The sequence below is a fragment of the Phyllobates terribilis genome, unplaced genomic scaffold (assembly GCF_046119375.1).
Source record: "Phyllobates terribilis strain yellow unplaced genomic scaffold, ASM4611937v1 Scaffold_3__8_contigs__length_932513732, whole genome shotgun sequence".
Taxonomy (NCBI): Eukaryota; Metazoa; Chordata; class Amphibia; order Anura; family Dendrobatidae; genus Phyllobates; species Phyllobates terribilis.
In genome coordinates this window covers 163,863,538-163,878,134 of record NW_027362763.1, presented here as the reverse complement: position 1 = coordinate 163,878,134, position 14,597 = coordinate 163,863,538, and the positions used below count along the sequence as shown (strand labels likewise).

Below are 14,597 nucleotides of genomic sequence, written 5' to 3'. Positions count from 1 at the left end.
CCCAGGAAAATCCATTGCTGTATTCCCGATCATCACACCTCATGTGCAGGACACAAATCTACTCAGAGATCTCATTTTACACCAGTCTTACCAGCAGCAGCAACTTTTTCTTCAAGGAGAATATTACAGGAAACCATTAAAGGGGGCCATCTTATAATTCACACATTTTCTACATATCCAGAACTTTCATTCCTGGAGATGCATTAGCTTAATGCTGCTGATTGCTGGGATATTAAATGTTGTAATGAGCAAGTTCCTGATAGAAGCAGCACTGAGCTGATGAGCCGCACTGTAAGGAGACAAGAGATGCCCCCCACTGTAAGGAGACAACAGGACAGAATACTAGATGCCCCCCACTGTAAGGAGACAAGAGGGCAGAATACTAGATGCCCCACACTGTAAGGAGACAAGAGGACAGAATACTAGATGCCCCACACTGTAAGGAGACAACAGGACAGAATACTAGATGCCCCACACTGTAAGGAGACAACAGGGCAGAATGCTAGATGCCCCACACTGTAAGGAGACAACAGGGCAGAATACTAGATGCCCCACACTGTAAGGAGACAACAGGGCAGAATGCTAGATGCCCCACACTGTAAGGAGACAAGAGGACAGACTATAGATGCCCCACACTGTAAGGAGACGAGAGGACAGAATACTAGATGCCCCCCACTGTAAGGAGGCAGCAAGACAAAATACTAGACGACCCACACTGTAAGGAGACAAGAGGACAGACTATAGATGCCCGACACTGTAAGGAGACAACAGGACAGAATACTAGATGCCCCCCACTTTAAGGAGACAACAGGGCAGAATACTAGATGACCCCCACTGTAAGGAGGCAGCAAGACAAAATACTAGACGACCCACACTGTAAGGAGACAAGAGGACAGACTATAGATACCCCACACTGTAAGGAGACAACAGGAGAGAATACTAGATGCCCCACACTGTAAGGAGACAACAGGGCAGAATACTAGATGCCCCTCACTGTAAGGAGACAACAGGGCAGATTACTAGATGCCCCACACTGTAAGGAGACAACAGGACAGAATACTGGATGCACCACACTGTAAGGAGACAAAGGGACAGAATACTAGATGCCCCACACTGTAAGGAGACAACAGGAGAGAATACTAGATGCCCCACACTGTAAGGAGACGAGAGGACAGAATACTAGATGCCCCACACTGTAAGGAGACAACAGGACAGAATACTAGATGCCCCACACTGTAAGGAGACAACAGGGCAGATTATTAGATGCCCCACACTGTAAGGAGACAACAGGGCAGATTACTAGATGCCCCTCACTGTAAGGAGGCAGCAGGACAGAATACTAGATGCCCCACACTGTAAGGAGACAACAGGGCAGAATACTAGATGCCCCACACTGTAAGGAGACAACAGGACAGAATACTAGATGTCCCTCACTGTAAGTAGACAACAGGGCAGATTATTAGATGCCCCACACTGTAAGGAGACAACAGGACAGAATACTGGATGCACCACACTGTAAGGAGACAAAGGGACAGAATACTAGATGCCCCACACTGTAAGAAGACAACAGGGCAGATTACTAGATGCCCGACACTGTAAGGAGACAACAGGACAGAATACTATATGCCCCACACTGTAAGGAGACAACAGGACAGAATACTAGATGCCCCACACTGTAAGGAGACGAGAGGACAGAATACTAGATGCCCCACACTGTAAGGAGACAACAGGACAGAATACTAGATGCCCCACACTGTAAGGAGGCAGCAGGACAGAATACTAGATGCCCCACACTGTAAGGAGACAAGAGGACAGAATACTAGATGCCCCACACTGTAAGGAGACAACAGGACAGAATACTAGATGCCCCACACTGTAAGGAGGCAACAGGACAGAATACTAGATACCCCTCACTGTAAGGAGACAACAGGGCAGAATACTAGATGCCCCCCACTGTAAGGAGGCAACAGGACAGAATACTAGATGCCCCACACTGTAAGGAGGCAACAGGACAGAATACTAGATGCCCCACACTGTAAGGAGACGAGAGGACAGAATACTAGATGCCCCACACTGTAAGGAGACAACAGGACAGAATACTAGATGCCCCCCACTGTAAGGAGGCAACAGGACAGAATACTAGATGCCCCACACTGTAAGGCGACAAGAGGACAGAATACTAGATGCCCCACACTGTAAGGAGGCAACAGGGCAGAATATTAGATGCCCCCCACTGTAAGGAGACAGCAAGACAAAATACTAGACGCCCCACACTGTAAGGAGACGAGAGGACAGAATACTAGATGCCCCACACTGTAAGGAGACAACAGGACAGATTACTAGATGCCCCACACTGTAAGGAGACAGCAGGACAGAATACTAGATGCCCCACACTGTAAGGAGACAGCAGGACAGAATACTAGATGCCCCACACTGTAAGGAGACAACAGGACAGACTATAGATGCCCCACACTGTAAGGAGACAACAGGACAGATTACTAGATGCCCCACACTGTAAGGAGACAACAGGACAGATTACTAGATGCCCCACACTGTAAGGAGACAACAGGACAGATTACTAGATGCCCCACACTGTAAGGAGACAACAGGACAGATTACTAGATACCCCACACTGTAAGGAGACAGCAGGACAGAATACTAGATGCCCCACACTGTAAGGAGGCAACAGGACAGAATACTAGATGCCCCACACTGTAAGGAGACAAGAGGACAGACTATAGATGCCCCTCGCTGTAAGGAGACAACAGGACAGAATACTAGATGCCCCCCACTGTAAGGAGGCAACAGGACAGAATACTAGATGCCCCATACTGTAATGAGGCAAGAGGACAGACTATAGATGCCCCACACTGTAAGGAGACAACAGGGCAGAATACTAGATGCCCCACACTGTAAGGAGACAACAGGGCAGAATACTAGATGCCCCACACTGTAAGGAGACAACAGGACAGAATACTAGATGCCCCACACTGTAAGGAGGCAACAGAACAGAATACTAGATGCCCCACACTGTACGGAGACAACAGGAAAGACTATAGATGCCCCCCACTGTAAGGAGACAACAGGACAGAATACTAGATGCCCCACACTGTAAGGAGACAGCAGGACAGAATACTAGATGCCCCACACTGTAAGGAGACAAGAGGACAGAATATAGATGGCCCACACTGTAAGGAGACAACAGGACAGAATACTAGATGCCCCACACTGTAAGGAGACAACAGGACAGATTACTAGATGCCCCACACTGTAAGGAGACAGCAGGACAGAATACTAGATGCCCCACACTGTAAGGAGACAGCAGGACAGAATACTAGATGCCCCACACTGTAAGGAGACAACAGGACAGACTATAGATGCCCCACACTGTAAGGAGACAACAGGACAGATTACTAGATGCCCCACACTGTAAGGAGACAACAGGACAGATTACTAGATGCCCCACACTGTAAGGAGACAACAGGACAGATTACTAGATGCCCCACACTGTAAGGAGACAACAGGACAGATTACTAGATACCCCACACTGTAAGGAGACAGCAGGACAGAATACTAGATGCCCCACACTGTAAGGAGGCAACAGGACAGAATACTAGATGCCCCACACTGTAAGGAGACAAGAGGACAGACTATAGATGCCCCTCGCTGTAAGGAGACAACAGGACAGAATACTAGATGCCCCCCACTGTAAGGAGGCAACAGGACAGAATACTAGATGCCCCATACTGTAATGAGGCAAGAGGACAGACTATAGATGCCCCACACTGTAAGGAGACAACAGGGCAGAATACTAGATGCCCCACACTGTAAGGAGACAACAGGGAAGAATACTAGATGCCCCACACTGTAAGGAGACAACAGGGCAGAATACTAGATGCCCCACACTGTAAGGAGACAACAGGGCAGAATACTAGATGCCCCACACTGTAAGGAGGCAACAGGACAGAATACTAGATGCCCCATACTGTAATGAGGCAAGAGGACAGACTATAGATGCCCCACACTGTAAGGAGACAACAGGGCAGAATACTAGATGCCCCACACTGTAAGGAGACAACAGGGCAGAATACTAGATGCCCCACACTGTAAGGAGACAACAGGGCAGAATACTAGATGCCCCACACTGTAAGGAGACAACAGGACAGAATACTAGATGCCCCACACTGTAAGGAGGCAGCAGGACAGAATACTAGATGCCCCACACTGTAAGGAGACGAGAGGACAGAATACTAGATGCCCCAAACTGTAAGGAGACAACAGGGCAGAATACTAGATGCCCCACACTGTAAGGAGACAACAGGACAGAATACTAGATGCCCCACACTGTAAGGAGACAACAGGGCAGATTACTAGATGCCCCACACTGTAAGGAGACAACATGACAGAATACTAGATGCCCCCCACTGTAAGGAGGCAACATAACAGAATACTAGATGCCCCCCACTGTAAGGAGGCAGCAGGACAGAATACTAGATGCCCCTCACTGTAAGGAGACAACAGGACAGAATACTAGATGCCCCACACTGTAAGGAGACAACAGGGCAGAATACTAGATGCCCCCCACTGTAAGGAGACAACAAGGCAGAATATAGATGGCCCACACTGTATGGAGACAACAGGACAGAATACTAGATGCCCCTCACTGTAAGAAGACAACAGGGCAGATTACTAGATGCCCCACACTGTAAGGAGACAACAGGGCAGAATACTAGATGCCCCACACTGTAAGGAGACAACAGGACAGAATACTAGATGTCCCTCACTGTAAGGAGACAACAGGACAGAATACTAGATGCCCCTCACTGTAAGGAGACAACAGGGCAGAATACTAGATGCCCCACAATGTAAGGAGACAACAGGACAGAATACTAGATGCCCCACACTGTAAGGAGACAACAGGACAGAATACTAGATGCCCCACAATGTAAGGAGACAACAGGACAGAATACTAGATGCCCCACACTGTAAGGAGACAACAGGACAGAATACTAGATGTCCCTCACTGTAAGGAGACAACAGGACAGAATACTAGATGCCCCTCACTGTAAGGAGACAACAGGGCAGAATACTAGATGCCCCACAATGTAAGGAGACAACAGGACAGAATACTAGATGCCCCACACTGTAAGGAGACAACAGGGCAGATTACTAGATGCCCCACACTGTAAGGAGGCAACAGGACAGAATACTAGATACCCCTCACTGTAAAGAGACAACAGGACAGAATACTAGATACTCCTCACTGTAAGGAGACAACAGGAAAGAATACTATATGCCCCACACTGTAAGGAGACAACAGGGCAGATTACTAGATGCCCCACACTGTAAGTAGACAACAGGGCAGATTACTAGATGCCCCACACTGTAAGGAGACAACAGGACAGAATACTAGATACCCCTCACTGTAAGGAGACAACAGGAAAGAATACTATATGCCCGACACTGTAAGGAGACAACAGGGCAGATTACTAGATGTCCCTCACTGTAAGTAGACAACAGGGCAGATTACTAGATACCCCACACTGTAAGTAGACAACAGGACAGAATACTAGATGCCCCACACTGTAAGGAGAAAACAGGGCAGAATACTAGATGCCCCACACTGTAAGGAGACAACAGGACAGACTATGGATGCCCCACACTGTAAGGAGACAACAGGACAGAATACTAGATGCCCCACACTGTAAGGAGACAACAGTACAGAATACTAGATGCCCCCCACTGTAAGGAGACAACAGGGCAGAATACTAGATGCCCCACACTGTAAGGAGACAACAGGACAGAATACTAGATGCCCCACACTGTAAGGAGGCAACAGGACAGAATACTAGATGCCCCTCACTGTAAGGAGACAAGAGGACAGAATACTAGATGCCCCACACTGTAAGGAGACAAGAGGACAGACTATAGATGCCCCCCACTGTAAGGAGACAACAGGACAGAATACTAGATGCCCCACACTGTAAGGAGACAACAGGGCACAATACTAGATGCCCCACACTGTAAGGAGACAACAGGACAGAATACTAGATGCCCCACACTGTAAGGAGACAACAGGACAGAATACTAGATGCCCCACACTGTAAGGAGACAACAGGACAGAATACTAGATGCCCCACACTGTAAGGAGACAACAGGACAGAATACTAGATGCCCCACACTGTAAGGAGACAACAGGACAGAATACTAGATGCCCCACACTGTAAGGAGACAACAGGACAGAATACTAGATGCCCCATACTGTAAGGAAACAACAGGACAGAGTACTAGATGCCCCCCACTGTAAGGAGACAACAGGAAAGAATACTAGATGCCCCACACTGTAAGGAGACAACAGGACAGAATACTAGATGCCCCACACTGTAAGGAAACAACAGGACAGAATACTAGATGCCCCACACTGTAAGGAGACAACAGGAAAGAATACTAGATGCCCCACACTGTAAGGAGACAACAGGGCAGAATACTAGATGCCCCACACTGTAAGGAGACAACAGGACAGAATACTAGATGCCCCACACTGTAAGGAGACAACAGGACAGAATACTGGATGCCCCACACTGTAAGGAGACAACAGGACAGAATACTAGATGCCCCACACTGTAAGGAGACAACAGGAAAGAATACTAGATGCCCCACACTGTAAGGAGGCAGCAGGACAGAATACTAGATGCCCCACACTGTAAGGAGACAACAGGGCAGAATACTAGATGCCCCACACTTTAAGGAGACGAGAGGACTGAATACTAGATGCCCCACACTGTAGGGAGACAACAGGGCAGATTACTAGATGCCCCTCACTGTAAGGAGACAACAGGACAGAATACTAGATGCCCCACACTGTAAGGAGGCAACAGGACAGAATACTAGATGCCCCACACTGTAAGGAGACAACAGGACAGAATACTAGATGCCCCACACTGTAAGGAGACAAGAGGACAGAGTATAGATGCCCGACACTGTAAGGAGACAACAGGACAGAATACTAGATGCCCCCCACTGTAAGGAGACAAGAGGGCAGAATACTAGATGCCCCACACTGTAAGGAGACAAGGGGACAGACTATAGATGCCCCACACTGTAAGGAGACAACAGGGCAGAATACTAGATGCCCCCCACTGTAAGGAGGCAGCAAGACAAAATACTAGACGACCCAGACTGTAAGGAGACAAGAGGACAGACTATAGATGCCCGACACTGTAAGGAGACAACAGGACAGAATACTAGATGCCCCCCACTGTAAGGAGGCAACAGGACAGAATACTAGATGACCCACACTGTAAGGAGACAAGAGGACAGACTATAGATACCCCACACTGTAAGGAGACAACAGGACAGAATACTAGATGCCCCACACTGTAAGGAGACAAGAGGACAGACTATAGATGCCCTACACTGTAAGGAGACAACAGGGCAGAATACTAGATGCCCCCCACTGTAAGGAGGCAGCAAAACAGAATACTAGATACCCCACACTGTAAGGAGACGAGAGGACAGAATACTAGATGCCCCACACTGTAAGGAGATAAGAGGACAGATTATAGATGCCACTCACTGTAAGGAGACAACAGGACAGAATACTAGATGCCCCCACACTGTAAGGAGACAACAGGGCAGAATACTAGATGCCCCACACTGTAAGGAGATAAGAGGACAGATTATAGATGCCACTCACTGTAAGGAGACAACAGGACAGAATACTAGATGCCCCCACACTGTAAGGAGGCAACAGGACAGAATACTAGATGCCCCTCACTGTAAGGAGATAAGAGGACAGATTATAGATGCCACTCACTGTAAGGAGACAACAGGACAGAATACTAGATGCCCCCACACTGTAAGGAGACAACAGGGCAGAATACTAGATGCCCCACACTGTAAGGAGACAACAGGGCAGAATACTAGATGCCCCACACTGTAAGGAGACAACAGGGCAGAATACTAGATGCCCCACACTGTAAGGAGACAACAGGACAGAATACTAGATGCCCCACACTGTAAGGAGACAACAGGGCAGAATACTAGATGGCCCACACTGTAAGGAGACAACAGGGCAGAATACTAGATGCCCCACACTGTAAGGAGACAACAGGACAGAATACTAGATGCTCCACACTGTAAGGAGACAACAGGACAGAATACTAGATGCCCCACACTGTAAGGAGACAACAGGGCAGAATACTAGATGCCCCCACGCTGTAAGGAGACAACAGGGCAGAATGCTAGATGCCCCACACTGTAAGGAGACAACAGGGCAGAATACTAGATGCCCCACACTGTAAGGAGACAACAGGGCAGAATACTAGATGCCCCACACTGTAAGGAGACAACAGGACAGAATACTAGATGCCCCACACTGTAAGGAGACAACAGGGCAGAATACTAGATGGCCCACACTGTAAGGAGACAACAGGGCAGAATACTAGATGCCCCACACTGTAAGGAGACAACAGGACAGAATACTAGATGCTCCACACTGTAAGGAGACAACAGGACAGAATACTAGATGCCCCTCACTGTAAGGAGACAACAGGACAGAATACTAGATGCCCCACACTGTAAGTAGACAACAGGGCAGATTATTAGATGCCCCACACTGTAAGGAGACAACAGGGCAGAATACTAGATGCCCCATACTGTAAGGAGAGAACAGGACAGAATACTAGATGTCCCTCACTGTAAGGAGACAACAGGGCAGATTATTAGATGCCCCACACTGTAAGGAGACAACAGGACAGAATACTGGATGCACCACACTGTAAGGAGACAAAGGGACAGAATACTAGATGCCCCACACTGTAAGGAGACAACAGGGCAGATTACTAGATGCCCGACACTGTAAGGAGACAACAGGACAGAATACTATATGCCCCACACTGTAAGGAGACAACAGGAGAGAATACTAGATGCCCCACACTGTAAGGAGACGAGAGGACAGAATACTAGATGCCCCACACTGTAAGGAGACAACAGGACAGAATACTAGATGCACCACACTGTAAGGAGACAAAGGGACAGAATACTAGATGCCCCACACTGTAAGGAGACAACAGGGCAGATTACTAGATGCCCGACACTGTAAGGAGACAACAGGACAGAATACTAGATGCCCCACACTGTAAGGAGACAAAGGGACAGAATACTAGATGCCCCACACTGTAAGGAGACAACAGGGCAGAATACTATATGCCCCTCACTGTAAGGAGGCAGCAGGACAGAATACTAGATGCCCCACACTGTAAGGAGGCAGCAGGACAGAATACTAGATGCCCCACACTGTAAGGAGACGAGAGGACAGAATACTAGATGCCCCACACTGTAAGGAGACAACAGGACAGAATACTAGATGCCCCCCACTGTAAGGAGGCAACAGGACAGAATACTAGATGCCCCACACTGTAAGGCGACAAGAGGACAGAATACTAGATGCCCCACACTGTAAGGAGGCAACAGGGCAGAATATTAGATGCCCCCCACTGTAAGGAGGCAGCAAGACAAAATACTAGACGCCCCACACTGTAAGGAGACGAGAGGACAGAATACTAGATGCCCCACACTGTAAGGAGACAACAGGACAGAATACTAGATGCCCCACACTGTAAGGAGGCAACAGAACAGAATACTAGATGCCCCACACTGTAAGGAGACAACAGGAAAGACTATAGATGCCCCCCACTGTAAGGAGACAACAGGACAGAATACTAGATGCCCCACACTGTAAGGAGGCAACAGAACAGAATACTAGATGCCCCACACTGTAAGGAGACAACAGGAAAGAATACTAGATGCCCCCCACTGTAAGGAGACAACAGGACAGAATACTAGATGCCCCACACTGTAAGGAGACAGCAGGACAGAATACTAGATGCCCCACACTGTAAGGAGACAACAGGACAGAATACTAGATGCCCCACACTGTAAGGAGACAACAGGACAGAATACTAGATGCCCCCCACTGTAAGGAGGCAACAGGACAGAATACTAGATGCCCCACACTGTAATGAGACAAGAGGACAGACTATAGATGCCCCACACTGTAAGGAGACAACAGGGCAGATTACTAGATGCCCCACACTGTAAGGAGACAGCAGGACAGAATACTAGATGCCCCACACTGTAAGGAGGCAACAGGACAGAATACTAGATGCCCCACACTGTAATTAGACAAGAGGACAGACTATAGATGCCCCTCACTGTAAGGAGACAACAGGACAGAATACTAGATGCCCCCCACTGTAAGGAGGCAACAGGACAGAATACTAGATGCCCCACACTGTAATGAGGCAAGAGGACAGACTATAGATGCCCCACACTGTAAGGAGACAACAGGGCAGAATACTAGATGCCCCACACTGTAAGGAGACAACAGGGCAGAATACTAGATGCCCCACACTGTAAGGAGACAACAGGACAGAATACTAGATGCCCCACACTGTAAGGAGACGAGAGGACAGAATACTAGATGCCCCAAACTGTAAGGAGACAACAGGGCAGAATACTAGATGCCCCACACTGTAAGGAGACAACAGGACAGAATACTAGATGCCCCACACTGTAAGGAGACAACAGGGCAGATTACTAGATGCCCCACACTGTAAGGAGACAACATGACAGAATACTAGATGCCCCCCACTGTAAGGAGGCAACATAACAGAATACTAGATGCCCCCCACTGTAAGGAGGCAGCAGGACAGAATACTAGATGCCCCTCACTGTAAGGAGACAACAGGACAGAATACTAGATGCCCCACACTGTAAGGAGACAACAGGGCAGAATACTAGATGCCCCCCACTGTAAGGAGACAACAGGGCAGAATATAGATGGCCCACACTGTATGGAGACAACAGGACAGAATACTAGATGCCCCACACTGTAAGGAGACAACAGGGCAGAATACTAGATGCCCCTCACTGTAAGAAGACAACAGGGCAGATTACTAGATGCCCCACACTGTAAGTAGACAACAGGGCAGAATACTAGATGCCCCACACTGTAAGGAGACAACAGGACAGAATACTAGATGTCCCTCACTGTAAGGAGACAACAGGACAGAATACTAGATGCCCCTCACTGTAAGGAGACAACAGGGCAGAATACTAGATGCCCCACAATGTAAGGAGACAACAGGACAGAATACTAGATGCCCCACACTGTAAGGAGACAACAGGGCAGATTACTAGATGCCCCACACTGTAAGGAGGCAACAGGACAGAATACTAGATACCCCTCACTGTAAGGAGACAACAGGACAGAATACTAGATACTCCTCACTGTAAGGAGACAACAGGAAAGAATACTATATGCCCCACACTGTAAGGAGACAACAGGGCAGATTACTAGATGCCCCACACTGTAAGTAGACAACAGGGCAGATTACTAGATGCCCCACACTGTAAGGAGACAACAGGGCAGAATACTATATGCTCCACACTGTAAGGAGGCAACAGGACAGAATACTAGATACCCCTCACTGTAAGGAGACAACAGGACAGAATACTAGATACCCCTCACTGTAAGGAGACAACAGGAAAGAATACTATATGCCCCACACTGTAAGGAGACAACAGGGCAGATTACTAGATGTCCCTCACTGTAAGTAGACAACAGGGCAGATTACTAGATACCCCACACTGTAAGGAGACAACAGGACAGAATACTAGATGCCCCACACTGTAAGGAGACAACAGGGCAGAATACTAGATGCCCCTCACTGTAAGGAGACAACAGGACAGAATACTAGATGCCCCACACTGTAAGGAGACAACAGGACAGAATACCAGATGCCCCACACTGTAAGGAGACAACAGGACAGAATACCAGATGCCCCACACTGTAAGGAGACAACAGGGCAGAATACTAGATGCCCCTCACTGTAAGGAGACAACAGGACAGAATACTAGATACCCCACACTGTAAGGAGACAACAGGGCAGAATACTAGATGTCCCTCACTGTAAGGAGGCAACAGGACAGAATACTAGATGCCCCACACTGTAAGGAGACAACAGGGCAGATTACCAGATGCCCCACACTGTAAGGAGACAACAGGGCAGAATACTAGATGCCCCACACTGTAAGGAGACAACAGGGCAGAATACTAGATGCCCCTCACTGTAAGGAGACAACAGGACAGAATACTAGATGCCCCACACTGTAAGGAGACAACAGGGCAGAATACTAGATGCCCCTCACTGTAAGGAGACAACAGGGCAGAATACTAGATGCCCCTCACTGTAAGGAGACAACAGGACAGAATACTAGATACCCCACACTGTAAGGAGACAACAGGACAGAATACCAGATGCCCCACACTGTAAGGAGACAACAGGGCAGAATACTAGATGCCCCTCACTGTAAGGAGACAACAGGGCAGAATACTAGATGCCCCTCACTGTAAGGAGACAACAGGGCAGAATACTAGATGCCCCACACTGTAAGGAGACAACAGGGCAGAATACTAGATGCCCCTCACTGCAAGGAGACAACAGGGCAGAATACTAGATGCCCCTCACTGTAAGGAGACAACAGGGCAGAATACTAGATACCCCACACTGTAAGGAGACAACAGGACAGAATACTAGATGCCCCACACTGTAAGGAGACAACAGGACAGAATACTAGATGCCCCACACTGTAAGGAGACAACAGGGCAGAATACTAGATGCCCCTCACTGTAAGGAGACAACAGGGCAGAATACTAGATGCCCCTCACTGTAAGGAGACAACAGGACAGAATACTAGATACCCCACACTGTAAGGAGACAACAGGACAGAATACCAGATGCCTCACACTGTAAGGAGACAACAGGGCAGAATGCTAGATGCCACACACTGTAAGGAGACAACAGGACAGAATACTAGATGCCCCACACTGTAAGGAGACAACAGGGCAGAATACTAGATGCCCCACATTGTAAAGAGACAACAGGAAAGACTATAGATGCCTCACACTGTAAGGAGACAACAGGATAGAATACTAGGTGCCTCCCACTGTAAGGAGGCAGCAAGACAGAATACTAGATGCCCCACACTGTAAGGAGACAACAGGACAGAATACTAGATGCCCCCCACTGTAAGGAGGCAGCAAGACAGAATACTAGATGCCCCTCACTGTAAGGAGACAACAGGGCAGAATACTAGATGCCCCCCACTGTAAGGAGGCAGCAAGACAGAATACTAGATGCCCCACACTGTAAGGAGACAACAGGGCAGAATACTAGATGCCCCCCACTGTGAGGAGACAACAGGGCAGAATACTAGATGCCCCCCACTGAGAGGAGGCAGCAGGACAGAATACAAGATGCCCCACACGGTAAGGAGGCAGCAGGACAGAATACTAGATGCCCCTCACTGTAAGGAGGCAAAAGGACAGAATACTAGATGCCCCACACTGTAAGGAGACAACAGGGCAGAATACTAGATGCCCCACACTGTAAGGAGACAACAGGGCAGAATACTAGATGCCCCACACTGTAAGGAGACAACAGGGCAGAATACTAGATGCCCCACACTGTAAGGAGACAACAGGGCAGAATACTAGATGCCCACACTGTAAGGAGGCAGCAGGACAGAATACTAGATGCCCCACACTGTAAGGAGACAACAGGGCAGAATACTAGATGCCCCACACTGTAAGGAGACAACAGGGCAGAATACTAGATGCCCCTCACTGTAAGGAGACAACAGGGCAGAATACTAGATGCCCCACACTGTAAGAAGACAACAGGACAGACTATAGATGTGTGGCACCCCAGGGGTCTGGTTTTCCACAGTAATGTAATGTTATGTCTGAGAGCAGGTGGGAGGTCCTTTGGTCAGGGATCCTGTGCATGCCACACCTCCTGCCCAGTCTTGGGAGGGGAAGAACTTCCCCTGTATAAACCCTGGGCTGAGGCAGGGTTAGTCAGTCAAGGAGAGTAGAGACAAGAAACAGCAGAAGCAATACTACTACGAGTCAGGGGCTGGCAGCTGCAGAGCTCGCCCTGACTGAGAAGCTTTCTTACCGGACCCGGCGTCCGAGGCTGTGGGGACTAACTCTTACCCAGCAGCAGAAGCCGACCGGCAGGGGATTTCAGGTCCTCAGGCCCAGAAACCCGAAGGCACGGTCACACGCGTGGGACCAGCACCGCCATCGTGGAGCGGAAGCCATTAGAAGGCCCCGAGTCACCGGCCATACGGGTGAGCACCACACGGTACACTCAGGGACGTGGGCTACTTATATCCGCTTCTAGCAAGGTAGCCAGAAGAGTACAGTCAGTTTGGGAGGCCTACAACTCCGCCTGGCCAGGGGAGATCCCATCTGCTCAAGGACTGACCAGGCCCCGTTCACTAGCAAGTACTCCGGGAGGGTCTATCGTTGTTACCAGTAAAGACCCTGAATTACACCGCACCGTCTCTGAGTGGTTCCTGCTACCCCCATCATCCACATCTGCTGCCCTGAGGCCATACCCCTCCCGTTGGGGGTTATACCATCTACGCTGCACCATCCATCCACCGGCCTCAGCGGACTGTCCTGCAGCGGCAGCTCCACAGCTGCATTCAACGGGTGGCGTAGTCGTCCTACATCTACCGCTGTT

The 14,597-nt window shown here is 48.9% G+C and overlaps 1 protein-coding gene across 3 annotated transcripts in view; it reads right to left on the bottom strand.

Moving 5' to 3' along the window:
* The window catches only part of ALKAL2 (ALK and LTK ligand 2), a 117,647-nt gene extending 117,387 nt beyond the window's left edge, over positions 1-260 (bottom strand). Inside the window, exon 1 of one of the 3 annotated variants that reach the window (XM_073672983.1) lies at positions 1-260. This exon is cut by the window's left edge and continues 346 nt beyond it. The gene's annotated coding sequence lies outside the window, so the exon portion shown is untranslated. The other 2 variants (XM_073672982.1, XM_073672980.1) reach the window with 2 other exon arrangements.
* Positions 261-14,597: the final 14,337 nt, after the last annotated feature.